Raw genomic sequence first — 15,610 nt, 5'->3', positions numbered from 1 at the left:
CTCCAGAGTCTGTAGGCTTAGCCTTGTTGCCTTAATGGGCAAAGCCACTGTGGTTCTTAGAAATATTATTTTGCTTTTTCCTTAGTGCTCCAGGCTCCAAAGTAGAAGCTATCAATAACTGAGTACCTACTTTGTTCTAAGCACAAATAAAATCTCCACAAGCAGTCTACGACGCCAGGAGTTTCATTCCCATTTTACAGATGAAGGAACTAAAGCCCAGAGAGGTATGCCAGATACTACTTTTTGATAGAACAGCCTTTGCTTTTCCCCAGTTGCCAGGTTCACAAAGTAAAAACTCAATTTTTCAGGATCCTGGGCCAACAGGTCCCCCATTGGACTCTACGCAGGAGAGGCCTCTGTGTGGGGTCTAAAGATGTCCTCTGGCTGCTGCCAAGCCAAGACGCAGGCTATAGGCTGCAGGTGGGAAGTTCTGCCTGTGGCTTCCAGGTGGTTCCCCCCCGCCCCCCGCCCCTTCAGACAAGTCAGCTGGAGTCAGCTTCCCTACAACCCCTGTATTTCTAGACTTCCTGATATTTACTTTCCTAGTCTCTAATTCCCTGCATGAAACCTTTTTGAAATACCTAAGATGGCTTTTGTTTTCCTGACCAAACACTGATTAAGAATTTAAATGGCTTTCTCCAAATCACACAGCTGGTTAAGTGGCAAGGCTGGATCTATTAATCTGCTCTTGTAACAAATAGTTACTGAATACCTAAACTTTTCCGGTTCCACATTTGGAATAGAGCCTTTTTCTGGCCCCCAGACCATTTGGTGGGGAGTCTGACAACCTTCTTAGCTTTCCACGTCTCTGTCCACCTTAATGCTCTGTGCTTTCCTGCTTCGAACCAGAACATTTCCCGAGGGAGGGTGCCGCCTTCCATTCACCTGTGAGCATTACCATGGCTGAAACCCTTCTACCGCCTTTGACACTTTCAATCACCCTGGACTAAGCTTCATTTTGCTACTGACCCCCTTTTTGGGACACTGGGTTCTTCTGCTCCCCCTCCTCCAGAAGGGTATTAGAACCAACCATCTCTCAATTCCTATTTCCTTTCGCTACGGATGAGGTTCCAACATGCAACATTGCCAAAGCCAAGCTGCTGATGACAGGCAGCTAACACTTCATACAGAGGAACTTCGCAAGCTTTGCAAACTGTGAAGTGCTAATAAAAATGAGTTCTTTTCTTTTATGGTATCTATCCCAGTCTAATTCTTTCACTAGAGTCCTGGCTGAGAAAATGTAATTGAAAAGGAAATAGTGACTTATTAATTAGTGTTAGGAAAGCATCAACCACGAGCTCAAAGTATGAACAGGCGTGGGTCTGTCGTGGTTCTAATTAAGCAATACCAATGTTGCAGATTTCTGGTTTATTGTGCCAAATTTGACATAAGCAGCCATTTCTGGCTAACGCTGCTAAGACCGAGTTAATGTAAATGTTAGCCAGGCTTCTTCTTCAACAAGAACAATTTGAGATTGAATTTTGGTCATTGTAGAGCTATGGGGAAAATAATGTGAAAGCATGAAAGAGGATGAAGAGTTGGAAAGAAGCAAAACTCACAGCAAGGACTCATCCCTGCTGTCCCCTGAGCCGGCTGTCCCCAGACACGACAGAGTTTGGTGACGTCCAGAGGAAAACAGGCGGATGGGGCCACAGCAAGACGGACAAGCACACACACCCCGTCCTAAGAGGGTAACGTCTGTTAAGCTCCAGTCAGAAGTGACCAGGCAGAAAGGTGGGTCCAGCATGACAGACTTTCCAATTTTTCCAGAGAAGCTACAGCAGGAAATTTATAGAGAGAAATTATATATATATATATATATATATATATATCACTCTTTCAAAATGTTGATAATGATCACATTTCATGAAAACAAAACTGGGCCTGTCACCTCTGATGGTATGTCTCTCTTGAGGTTTGAGGCACCTGTATTTAAAACAAGAGGCCCTTTAAGAGACAGGAAACTGGACGAAGGAGCCCTCCTTTCCTCAACCTCTCTTTGCCGAGCACCGCATTTGCATCGGGATACGCATTATCCCATTTATTGAAGAAGGAGACGATTGAGAATCAAGGTGGAGAAACAAAAGAGGGATGAAAGGAAAGAAGAAAAGGATTCAATGCCCCCTTCGGCACCAGGAGAATCAGCCTGCGGGAGAAAAGAAGTTCTTCTGAGGGCGCAGGATTTCTAAGGCAGGAAAAGCAGCAGCCTCCTCCCGAAAACTTGGCTAGTTTGTTTATTAATTTATTTCCTTCACATGTTTGCTTTTATTTTTAGAATAACTGATATACTTGGAATCCTAATGTATCATCCCTTAGGGAATTAAAGTCTGCGGCTTCCTGTCTTCAAGTCGCTGATTAAATTTAAAAGGAATCGGTTGTCATGTCTCATCTGTGTGTGTGTGTGTGACCTGGAGTTCTTGCCCCCTGGGTCTCTCTCCCATCCCTGCTCCCCTGCAGGCCTGTACCAACATGCAGGGGAGGGGGTACTTGGGAAAAAAAAAAAAAAAGAACCGGTGGAGGGCAGTTGGTGTCAGGTCCGTGAAGGGGGTGGGGCATGCACCAGCCTTCCAGACGTCTCCATTGCAACCCCGCCGCGGAAGACTCTGCTGGCAAGGTCTGCGCCACCGCCCGGCCAGCCCACTCTCTGCCTATTGTTCCCAAGTCTGATTTCACACTTAATAACGGGGAGTGCATTTGTGTTTCAGGCCTCTGTAACAAAGCACCACAAACCCGGAGGCCTAAACCCCAGAAAAGTTATTGTCCCACAGTTCTGGAAGCTAAGAGTCCAAAAGCAAGGTGTTAGCAGGCCTGGTCGCTTCCGAGGGCTGTGGGGGTGAATGTGTGCCGTGCCTGTCCCATAGCTCCTGGCGCTTTGCTGGCCATTGTTGGTGTACCTCCATGTGTCACATCCTCCCCTCAGCCTCTGCTTCAGCTTCACATGGCTTCTCCCTCTGCTCATGTCTCTGGTCCGAATTTTTCCTTTGACTAGGACACCACCATATTGGATTAGGACCCACCTTAATAACTTCCTCTTAATTTAATGAATTACATCTGTAACAATCCTATTTCTAAATAAGGGCACATCTGAGGTACTGAGACTTCAATATATGAACCTGGGAGCACAGATTCAACCCATACTAAGAAAGGAGTCGTTTCCGGCTGCTAGAGACAAAATCAAAGTTGCAACCCTGAGAAGCCTGAATAGCGCTGAGGTCCAAATCTGTTCTGTGCTGTTCAAGGAGAAAATTACCAATGTCTGGAAGTTGGAAACAATTCAGAAGCTCCCTAGGGCCTCCTAAACAACCCAGGAGCACGGACAGTCTCTGAGGCTGAGAGCCACTTGCCCACGCAGTGCCAGAACTGTCCCTGTTAGGGAAATGCTCCAGCCTCCCTGCCTCCCCACCATTACCTTGAGCTTGGATGGCTCCTGTGCCCATAACAAACACGTGAAGGGGACATGAGCTCCCCTTCTGATCGCAGATAGGGCAAGTACGCCATTCTCCATGGTAGTCAGTTGAGAAGAGATATATCCAACAACCTGCTTTCTGTTAATTTTTGTCAACTCTACTATTGGCATATACCTGATTTGGAGCTATTAGTCTTAGGGCAAGGGACAAGATCTTCCATATTAGGTTGCAGAAGATTGGTCTCTAGTCATGACATAACTATTTTAGCCATCCTGAAGTGAATTCTGTTCTTCATTAGATGCCCCTAACTAGTCAGAGACTGTCGGAGTCCCCACTTGCATTCTGTGAATTCCTTCTGGAGCAATCTTTTTGGCTGCTTCCAACCAGAGTTGGGGGAAGCACCTGAGCAGTAAGACAACAGACCTGGTCGGGCTCCAAGCCCTCTGGCAGTGCTCCCCCCAACCCTATCCAGGTATCTGAGCGATCACAATTCATTTCCAAAGTTGTCCCCAGCCTGCCATTGCCACACAAACCAACTCACCACACACTCAAAAGTACGGCTTCTAGACATGCTTCCTAAAGTCCAGAGGATCTGGCAAGCAGGAGCGTCGGAAGGGATGTGCCTACGTTTTACTTTCATCTTTGGTCCAGAAAGTGCCTATATTAATATTTCTACTGCTGTGTGCAATTCTCTTACTGCAAATCTAGAGTGATACCTAGTGCAGGGAGTGATCTACAGCTCTCGTCCACAGGACCCCATGGACTTTTAATTAAGACCTCTCTTAATTTTGCATTTGGGACCATTCACTAGGGAATGGGGCCAAAATTTATCTTTAGATTATACCTCAAATGATAGATATGCAAATTGATAATGCCAACCAGATTTCCAGGGAGAACTCTTTACACTGTTTTTTTCCCCAGCACTGCCATTAATGAAGTACCATAAGTTGAGTAGCTTAAAATAAGAGAAATTGATTCTTTCACAATTCTGAAGCCTAGAAGTCTGAATCAAGGTGTTGGCTGGGGCTTACTCCCTCTGAGACCTGTAGGGAAAAATCTTCCTTGCCTCTTCCCAGCTCCTGCTGGTGGCCATCAATCCTTGGCATTCCTTGGCTCGCAGCCACACCTCTCCAATCTCTGCCTATTGTCACATGGTGTTCTCCTCTGTGTCTGTGTCTCTATGTGCAAATGATCCCCTCCTGATAAGGACATCAGTCATATTGGATTAGGACCACCCTGATAACCTCATTGTAACTTTATTACATCAGCAAAGACCCTATTTCCAAATAAGGTCACATTCACAAGTACCAGGAGTTAAGACATAAATATAGCTTTTGAGGTGGGGACACAGTTCAACCCATAACACTGTTTAGCAGTAAAATTCTCTTTAGATGCTTCCAAAACACACATTCAAATACTGATAATAGCCATGCAAACTAAAAATATCTTGGCTCTGAAGACTTCAGGGGCTCCCTGTTATCTACACGATGTTGAAATACCAGGTCTATGCCATGGACCTAACCCATCCTTCTATTCTTGTCTCCCAGAACTTGCCAGTGGGAGATCCATCATTTTCGTGAGCACATGTGAGACTTTGCCACCCCTAATACACATTGCTTGGAGTAATTTTCCTGTACACCGACATCTTTCAGTATTTCTCTTGTGAAATCTTGCCCAGTTGCTCACTTGTTAGCTTATTACTATCTATTGACTACATGCTACGTGCCAGGCACGTGGCGGCTGACAAAAACACAAACCCTTCCTCCAACGTGTCCCTGGTCTGGTGGAGAGCACACAAAACAATTGTGGTGCTACAAACAAGCTCCCAGGATGATGGAGGAGGAGGAGGTTGACTCTGTACCGAGTCCTTCTACCACGTAATAGACCCTGGCCTGAGCACATCGCTTTCATTATCTCGCCCGAGCCCCCCCCCCACACACTGCGGATGGCACTAGTCACTCCATGTGGCAGATAAGAAATCTAAAGCTATGAGAGGGTCAGTAATCTGATCTCAGTTCCCCAGCCAGCAAGTAAAGAACCAGGACTTACTCTCAATGTGCCTCATTCCCAAATCCTTCCTGTTAATGCTAGAAACTGTGGAAGTCACATGACAGCTACATAGGGTTTTTTAATACCATCCTCTCAAATACTTCATATGCTTGAAAGTGTTTGTACTGAAAATGTTTCAGAAATAAAGAATGAAATCCTTGCTATCAATCACCGCATGGTGGGCACAGAGCTGAACAGTCAGGGCCTGTCTGTCAGAAGCCAGAGATTTTCTCCTGAACTCTCTTTGCTCCTGTCTGGATCACTCATATGGAGCATCAGACCTACATGTGTACTCTGTTTTATATTTTCCATCAACATCAGCCCCCAACATGCATGCATTCATGTGCGCACGCACACACACACACGCGCGCGCGCGTGCACACACACACACACAGACACACACACTTATTATACAGCAAATATATATACCTATTAATTGACCAGCATGGTGATTTGCACGTATTACCAGAGAACAAATATTAATTAATTAATTAGTTAATTAATGAAAAGGTATTGCTAGAAACACATATTTTATTAAGTCCTTGAAAATAGCTAAACTGTCTCATTTACAAATGTATGATTTAGGCCTTTCGTTATTATCTTATCACTATAGTATCTTATGTTATATTCTTTTACACACCTTTAACTATGTTATTAATATAAATTAATGACATATGGTCATTCACCCTTACTTACATAAGCATATATTTATTACCCACATGAATATAAACCTCACAAAAGGGTGATTTATGTCTGTTTTTACTCATCAATGATTCCCAAGTATCTAGGGTAGTACCAGGGACACAGTATGTGTTTAACAATTACTTGTTAAGTGAATTAATGGATGGACCCGTAACATGTAAGCCCCATGGACTACTGGATGAAAGAAAGACCAATACAAATAAGTCACTAATTTTGTACCAGTCTGTAAACACCATCCACATAATTTCAGCCATCATGTATTTTGGGTTGCATTGAAATCGTACTTAGCTTAGGTGATTGGGTTTTATCTACTCATGGTGATACCTTGGTTATCGAGATATCCCTTAATAGGTTACCCTTGACCATCCAGAGCACAGTTCAAAATAAGAAGCAAGCAGAAAAGACCACTGAGTTACCAGGATAGGTATTACACAGCCTCTGTCCCTATATGGCTTTGCTAATAAGTTTGGCTATCTGGTTTTCTGTATCTCAAGAGAATGCAAATATCAAATTAAGAGGGCCATGATAATATCATAACAAATGTAAAAAAAAAAAAAGAATCTCAAACTACAACTCACATCTTACACACAAATTAACTCCAAACAGATCATAGACCTAAACACAAAACAGAAAACTATCAACATTTTAGAAGAAAACATAAAAGAAAAATTTTATGGCATTGAGTTTGGCAAACATTTCTTAGATCTAGTACCCAAAGCATCATCTACAAAGAAGAAAGCAATAAATGGGAATTCCACAAAATTAAAAGTTTTCGCTCTACAAAGGTCATTTTAAAGAGAATGAGAAAACAAGGCACAGATTGAGAGAAAATATTTGCAAATCACATACCCGTGAAAGACTTGTATCCAGAATACATAAAGAAACTTAAAACTCAGAAACGCTATCATATACAACCTCATTTTTAACATGGACAAATGCTTTGAATAAACGCTTCACTAAAAAAGGTACAGGGATAGCAGGTAAGCACATAAAAACGTGCTCATCATCGTTAGGCGCCGGGGAAATGCAAATGAAAAGCACCGTAAACACTAACTCACACTTGTAAGAATGGCTAAAATAAAAAGTAGCAACACCAAGCAATGGTGAGGATGCAAATCAACCGATCTCTCAGACACCGCAGGAGGAAGTATAAAGTGGGATAGCCACTTTAAAGGTTAAAGCATATATATGCTTCCCATAGGACCCAGCAATCCCCGGAGAAATGCAAGTGTACTTCACATGAAAACCTACACACAAATGTTTAAAGCAGCTCTATTCATAATCACTCCAAACTGGAAATAGCGCAGGTGCCCTTCAACGGAGGAATGAATGAACAAACGGTAGCACGTGCCTCCGAAGGAATATTACTCAGCACCGAAGAAGAATGACTTCTTACATGCACCAACGTGGATGACTCTCAAAGGCATCACGACCCCGAAAGTTTACAGACTGTATGATTCCATTCATATGACATTCTCAGAAAGACAAAAGAGACAGAGGGGGGACAGAGAACAGATCTGGGGTGCCAGGGTGTAGGGGTAGAAGGAAGGTGTGACTACGAAGGATTTTGTTGGAGTGACAGAACCATTTAGTGTCCTGATTGTGTTGCTGGTTGACTAATGCTATGCCCATGTTAAAATGTATAGAGAAAAGGCATTGAAGTTATTTTAACAGATAACGTTTTAGAAGAGGGCACCGAGCAGCTGAAGGTATGATGGTACCAGTAGTAGCTGATAGCGGACAGGCTAAGTGAGGGCGGGGTTGCTACAGCGATATGGGGCTAAGAGAAGAATAAACAAACTGACACATTTGCACATGCCTGTGGCCATTGCTATATTCCAGTGCAGGCAAGTCATGGTGCTGATGACCTTGCTGGTTCCATAACAATGGCAGCTATCTTATTTTCGGCATGGGATTTTTATTTTCTGGGGGAAATACATATATGCACACGCTTATGTATATGAATAGATGTATGTTTTTGAGGATAATAATGATCCAGCCGTGATCTGCTAAAGCCAGAACTCCCAGGAGGCACTCATGACAGAAGTGCCTTGGGTCAAGTTGACAGGGTACCACGTCAGCACGTCAATACCAATCTAGGAGACAGGGCACCATGAGCCAAAGAAAGCTCTAATTCAGAGGCAAGAGACCCAGGTGACCCAGCGAACTAAGCTGGATCACCTGGGCACAGGTGTAACGCTCAAAGAGACTTCAGTTTTTGGATTTTGGAATGAATGAACAAACGGTAGCACGTGCCTCCGAAGGAATATTACTCAGCACTGAAGAACACACTCTAAAGAGTGTGTCCCAAACAGGAGCCCATGGGGACAGGGGGATGCATGGCCATGAGCCAGCCAGTCCCAGAGCCACTCTTTTCTTCTTTCCTGAAATATCTCGTTTTCTCTCACCAGCCTAAAAATGGGATTTTTAAGTGGCAATCTCCTGCCAGACTAGCCTGGAAGTTTACAGTGATTTTTTTTTTTAAGGAGACTTTCATGCCAAATGATTAATACTAATATTTTTAAACTCATAATAGGGTGCACTTTGTTTCTTGACAAAAATCACTTATAGGAGTAGCTCATTTACTTGACAAAGTCGGATTATTGATGTGTTTCTATCTCTGCCTTATGATTTCTATAATGGCGGAATAATGAAGTATTATTTAGCTTAATATAATCACTGGAGCTTCTCTATGGTCTTGGAAGGAAGAGATACAAGCTAGGAACCTTTTTAAGGTATAATCAGTTTCCTATACAAGACATTATATAAATAAAAAGTAGAATTAATTTAAATGACAAGTGGCCTGTTGTATATCTTCATTATGTCCTAGCATGAGCAGTACTGGGAAATTAGTCAACTGAGAACATTTTGTTATTATAGAGGCTGTGAAAATCTAGAATAGATCTATATAAAATAACCTTCTAAATGAGATTAGGGTTAAAACGCATTATGAACTTTTATGTTTCATAAGACAGCAAAACTCAGTTAAGTGGGAGAAAAAAATAAAAGTAAATAACATTTAATGGGACAAGAATACTAAGTCAGAGTGGACTTTTCATTGAGTCAAATGAGGTCTCTGCTCAATTCCACCATCTGGCATTTTGCATTTATCTGTCTGCAACATAATTTCTAAACTAGTTGACTGATTTTTAACCAAATTCAATACCCTCTCTAACAAAGAGTAATAAGATACATCTTAAACCCCTTTTGCTGCTCAGTTCTTTTCTTGCAACAGCTGATAGAAGTCTGTAAATCAATCCTACCAAGAAATTGTACCGGCTTGTTTTGCAAATAACTGTTTAATATTAACAAAAAGATGTGTGTGAAAAATACGTGTACGGCCACGGCTTATTTGCAAATTGGGTTTACTGGTCTATCTCTCAACTAGGAATTTCACTCAGGGTAAATACATTCCATAGCTGAGCAGTCTTTCCCACAGGAAACCTGTTGAAAACAAACAAAGATAAAACATCTTGAAAACTTGCCACAGAATCAAAGACATGTAGATTGTAGCTGTCTCCACAAATTATTCTTTAGAACCCCTGGTTAGGGAAACCAGTAGCAACAGAAGCTGAGAAGTTGGGTTGGACATATTGGACAATTGGGGGTTCCCGAAGATAAGTCAGGGAACACAAGCCTTGGTGATTAATCTGTATCAACAACAGTGAAGCAATCAATAGCGAAGCATTTCAGATTCTCCTTAGTCAAATTATCCCATGCAATCATTATCCAGAAGGCTGCTTAGTTAGGATGGAACCTTCAGGTTGTCCAGGAGACTTGCTGGGTGGGAGTGGAGCTGGTGTTCTCTATGGGAGATACAAAACAGTGATGCTTTTCAGGGTTAGGGTCAGAGCAGAGGAAAGATATTCATCAAACATGCCTTCAGAATGGATGTAAATTCCAGAAGTGTGTAGGCTACAAATTGTGGGGCATGCAACTGCAGAGGAAATGTAATGAGCAAGGGAGGAAAGGTGTCAATTGTCAGAGGCTGTAAACTGTGAGGCAGTCATTTTAATTAGGGGTTTCCACTACATTCTCTGGGCTATTTTGAAAATGTGGGAATGTGTCATGGTATACCAGTTGGATCTTTTAAACTGACTCCTAGAATTAGAATAGGAAACTCAGTAAACACAATGCATCTGAATTTAATAAAACACCCAAAAGTAAAGTGCTTTCCTCAAATGTGACTTGAAGAATTGGATTGAACTGGGTCGGATGGAGGCCAGCCACAGAAGCAGAAAGTTGGCCAACGGTCCACACACACACAATGGGGAACGCTAACCTGCCAACTGTGAGCAAGTAGGGAACAAGGAGAACAGGGTGAAGGCCTAGTTATGCCAAAATATTCATTCGTGGTTTCAAAAGGCTCTGAAAGTATAGGTAGGTAAACTAATTAACCTGAAAATACAATGGGAACAGAAAACTACTAGTTCGTTAGAGATGGCTGCAAATTCACACATTGGTTCTGGACAGAGATACGGAAAAGACAAAATCTACACATCTGCTTAATTATCCTCAGCTGTGTCACCCCCGTCTGTGGCCTGTGAACACCCCTTATCTCCTAGTTTAGTATTTATACTTTAAGCCATGCCAGTTTACATTTAATATTATTACCTCCTACGTATTAAGTGTTGTCATCTGGAAGGCATTTTAAACTTATTTAATCCATGTAATATCTCTTTGAGGTAAAGATTATTTTACCTTTAAAAAAAAACAGACGAAGAACAGAGACTTCAAGAAATGAGTTGTCCATGGTCACAAAACGGCTACTACTTAGACCTAGTAGTTTGCCTCCACAGCCCAAGACCCCACCCCAAAACTTCCCCTTATGTTTTTTATACCTTGTTTTATTCCATGTATTTAATATATTTTTTAAAATTTAAATAGCAGTAAAACAAAAAACAAAACAACTTTACTTTGCCCTTGTTCTCTTTCACTTTGGACAAGCCATAGATATTTGAAACAAACCCAGAAGTGACAAGCAGCCAACAGGCAGAATGAGAAATATATCCTCTTATTAGAAGGTGGGGGGACGGCCTGCTCATAACCACAGTTTTGGGGGCAGGAAGCAGGCTTGGAGAAGTACTTAATGCTTTCCTAAGCACGGCTGGACTCATTTCTGAAGAGCCAATACCTTCCAGGGACATTGAAAATCCCGTGGGGCTGAAGGGGCAAAAGAGCAGAAGAAGAGGTTAGGGCTGAAAGGGCCTTTGGAGTAAACCTCCTCTCTTCAATAAAATCAACATGACATAAATTGGGTCTTTGGATCAAACTTCAAAATGGAGCATTCAGCAATGTCTCTGATCTTTGTAACATGTTGTAGTTTTCAGCTGTCACTCTGTGTTCAGCTGTTCAGGTCTCCAAATGTGATTGGTTCTTTGCCAGAAAATAATTGTGCAGGTCCATTCTTAGCTTCTTTCTGAGTGAGCGCTGTGTTCACAGGAAAACATGTTGTTTCTAAATAAAGGCTCCATCTTATTAAATTCTTTAGCCTATGCTTTTTTTCCTGAGTGAAAAAGATTTTCAAGAGTTCCTAGAAAAAGCCCCTAACTCCTGTCATGGCCATACATGGCTCTGTGCCTGTGTTTTTTGGGTTTGGAACATGAAAGGGAGTTGAAAACACCCAGCTCAGGCTGTTGTACAATAGCATTGAACACCTTACTGGCTTCAATTTCCTTTTGAGATCTGCTCTATTAAACTCGGCAAGGATATGTTTTGTCTATATTCCCGGAATTGAAGAACATGGTATTTTACCCAATGTAAAGAAGGACCCCATAAAAGCCAAGGTGGCAATGTGTTCTCCAAAAGGTTTCCTAACCTCAGTGGCCATACGCTCCAGGAGACAATTAAGTACTGACCAAAGAGTAGTAAATGACATGATTTGAGGAATGATAGAATCCTCCTCCCCACCCCAAATGGTTCCCTCTATAAGTCAGCCCCAACCTGTCTGAACGGAGGTTTATTTCTTTGCATTTTGTAAGTGCAACTACCCCTAGGAGAGTTTAAACTATTTCTCATCATTAATAACTTAATGTGAATTAATTGAGGGCATCATGGAGAGAAAGAAAAAGACAATGGGTCATTCATAAGGCACGGCCCCAGCAGTCGTGGGGAGAAGCTTGTTGGCGTCTTGAAAGATGCATTTAAGTGGTGTTCGGGATGGGGTTGAAGCAAAAGAAGAAGCACGAGTAAGGAGAAAGTGGGCAATTTGCACAATTGCACAGGCACTATTTTAGGTAACCCCTGAACAAGAACATTGGTATCATTCACTTAACCACCGGGAAACCTGTGGAAGGCTATGATTCCAATGATGATAACCACAGACTTTGAAAGCTACCAAAGAACTTAGGCTATATTTGGTAGCTAATTTGCAATATTTGAATGACTGCAACACCACAGATGATAAAAGTGAGTCACAGAGGCCCCAAGTCAAATCCCTGAGCAACCTCCCAACTGCCTACGCCGTGCCGGACCAGAGTTTCTCCCCTAACGAGGGAAGCTGAATGGGAACATGGCACGCCCACACCTGGCGAGGTGAGAAGCACGTGTACCTTATGATCCTACCCACCTCACGGAAAAGCTTACTGAATTTGTGAAGGACAGACAGAGGAATTCCTGGTAATATCTTCTCTTCCTCACAAGTCTGTCATTAATCTCCAAATCTATTTTCTTTGGGATGGTGTTCCTGGGTCACGGGTACTGAAGGCAATTACATGAGGATTCCAAGTTCTTAAGCATCCAGGAAAAAAAAAATCTAAAAGGTTATTTGTTGATTATGCATTTTCTATTTCAATATTTCTCACATCTCCTGCTAGTTCCCTCCCTGCTGCTCTGGTGTGGTTATCAAAAGCAGAGTTTGCAGGATTCAAGTTCAGCCAAAGCAAACAGACCAAAAATTGGGGAAACGATTTATCTTAATCCAAGGGTGGTAATCCAATTTATTTGACTTGAATGCTTTGGATTTCATCAGCTAAACTAGCAGCACTAGGGTTTGGCAAAATGATGTCTAGTGAAAGCAGTCCCCGCAGTGTTGACCGCTTGTGAACAGAATGATTTTCGTCTTAGAAACACACGTGTTGTTCTACCTTTTCATGTTTGTGGCTAGCTAGCACAGTCGGTGATAAAGGGGTTGAAGCCACCTGGGAGGGTCGTCTTTCGCTGTGATGCCCTGCATCCCCAGCCTGACCAGTCACTGCATAAACATAGTTGCTGATGACAAGGGAGTGAGGGACAGCGAATGAATTGTTGCGTGTCTATCTTCACACATGGAAAACTCCTGGGCCAGAGTGCAATCTACTTTTCAGGAAGATAGTATAATATTTGAATGGAAGAAGAGATTGCTTGGTCCATGTCCTGATGCTAAGCAGGATAGAATCTATCCTACTTAAAGAATCCACAATACAGAAAGAATGGAGATTGCCTCCGAGATCTTAGGGGTCATTAATCTGTTTGCATTTATTGAAAACTGCTTTCATGGCTTTGAAAATTAGCAACATAAATAAAGTAACATCAAATGGGACAAAGAGCTCTAATTCAGGAATCTATTGACCTGGGTTCTAGTTGTGCTCTGCCCTAAGTTATATATAATTTCTGTGATAAGACCCCTTTACCCCTAAGTCTCTAGGTACAATATGAAGAGATTCCTAAAGTCTTTATAATGACAATTCTAGGGTTAATAGAAGTAACTTTTTTTGTCTGTTGTCATATTGCTGGATTCTTACAACTATCACGTTTAGGAGGTCCTTCCCAATTTTGTTCTATTTAATTTTTATGGTAGTCAAAAATACAGAATCAAGCATACCCTAGACCAGCAATGGTGGGGAGCAGGTTGTTGGTGTTTTGGAAGATGTATTTAAGAGGTATTTGGGGAGCGCCTGTGGGGCTCAATCAGTTGAGCTTCCCACTCTTGATTTCGGTTCAGGTCATGATCTCAGGGTTGTGAGATGGAGCCCTGTGTTGGGCTCTGTGCTCAGCTTAGAGTTTGCTTGAGAATCTCTCTCTCCCTCTCTCTCTCTCTGCCCCTCCCCTCATTCATGCTCTCTCTCTCTCTAAAATTAAAAAAAAAAAAAAGAAAAGAGGTATTTGGGATGGGATGGTGAGAGGTACCCACAAAAGGAGGAACACAAATAGGAAAAAAAGTAAGCAATTTGCCTAGTGCTCAATTTTAGGCCACTTTTGAACAAGACCGTTGCTATCATTCAATTAGCAGGAATCCTGCATACTGATGATTTCAATGGTACTGCAGAGTTTTCATGCCATGGCCAAGGGTGTTAGAGCAGTGATGAATCAATTTGGATCATATCCTCCCTTATTCTTATACACCTTTGATCTATGTGCCAAATCAGTCTACTTCCTGTTTTAGTCAATAAAGTTTTATTGGAACACAGCCACACTCTTTCTTTATGGATTGTCTATGGCTTCTTTCCCACAACTATAGCAAAGTTGAATGGTTGTGATAGAGACTATATGGCCTGCAAAGCCAAAAATATTTACCATCTGGTCCTTTGCAGAAAAAGTTGGCCAGCCCTATTCCACACACTTAACTCTATATGCACTGTTTTTCCATTGCAATATATGCTGGGTTCTTTTATTTTTCTTGGACTTTTGGCTTCTCATCTAACCAACATCTTTGACCTCATTAATGTCCAAACCCTTCCTAGTATTTTTATCCCAGTTCTCCTTGTCCTTCTGTTCATTCTAAGGTCATGCTTTCTTTGTTCCTACAATCCTTTCTTTTGACCTAGACTCATTTGCCAATTTAATATCAGCCAACATTCCTCCCTTTAAAACCTTTAAAACCCTCTTAGAAAGTTGGCACTGGAGAATGATTTTAATGACAATGGCTGGTAGTTAATGCGTCCTTAGTCTGTGTGGCATTGTTCTGAGTTCTTAGGGCATTTGTAGTGATAGATTGAAAATTGTTCAGGGTCAGAGACTAGGTCCTTTGTTTGTTACATTATATACACAGAACTGCCTTGAGCTGCCAGTGTTTACAATGCTATGTAAATTACTTTTATTTTCTGTTGTGAACAATTCTTCTCCATGAATTCTCTTATTGACCCCCAAACTTGGCCTATCCAAAACATTTCCATTTCTAAGCAAACACAATTCTAACACATTTGAATTTGTTTCTTCAAAAATTTGGTGTAATTCTTTTTATAGAACTTTACAGAATGATGGTTGTATACAAGTCCATGAAAGAGCCTTGTTCCCAACTGACAAATGATGAAATTTGAGTTTGGGAGCTGGCTTGTGGTCTTCACTAGGAAATTTGGTAACGTCTATTATCATACGTAGTTTGGAAGTTAAAGCATGACTCATAGCAGCTTTCAATTTGTTAAAAGGAGGTAACTGAAATTTACTTAAACCATTGTAGACGAATATAAATGCAGCATGAAAAGTAATTTGCCATTGTGTTGTATCCCCTTGTTAGTCTAGTCTGTCTTGATGCC

Source organism: Ursus maritimus, unplaced genomic scaffold (genome assembly GCF_017311325.1).
Source record: "Ursus maritimus isolate PB19 unplaced genomic scaffold, ASM1731132v1 scaffold_18, whole genome shotgun sequence".
In the NCBI taxonomy this organism is placed as follows: Eukaryota; Metazoa; Chordata; class Mammalia; order Carnivora; family Ursidae; genus Ursus; species Ursus maritimus.
This window is presented reverse-complemented; position numbering follows the sequence as displayed.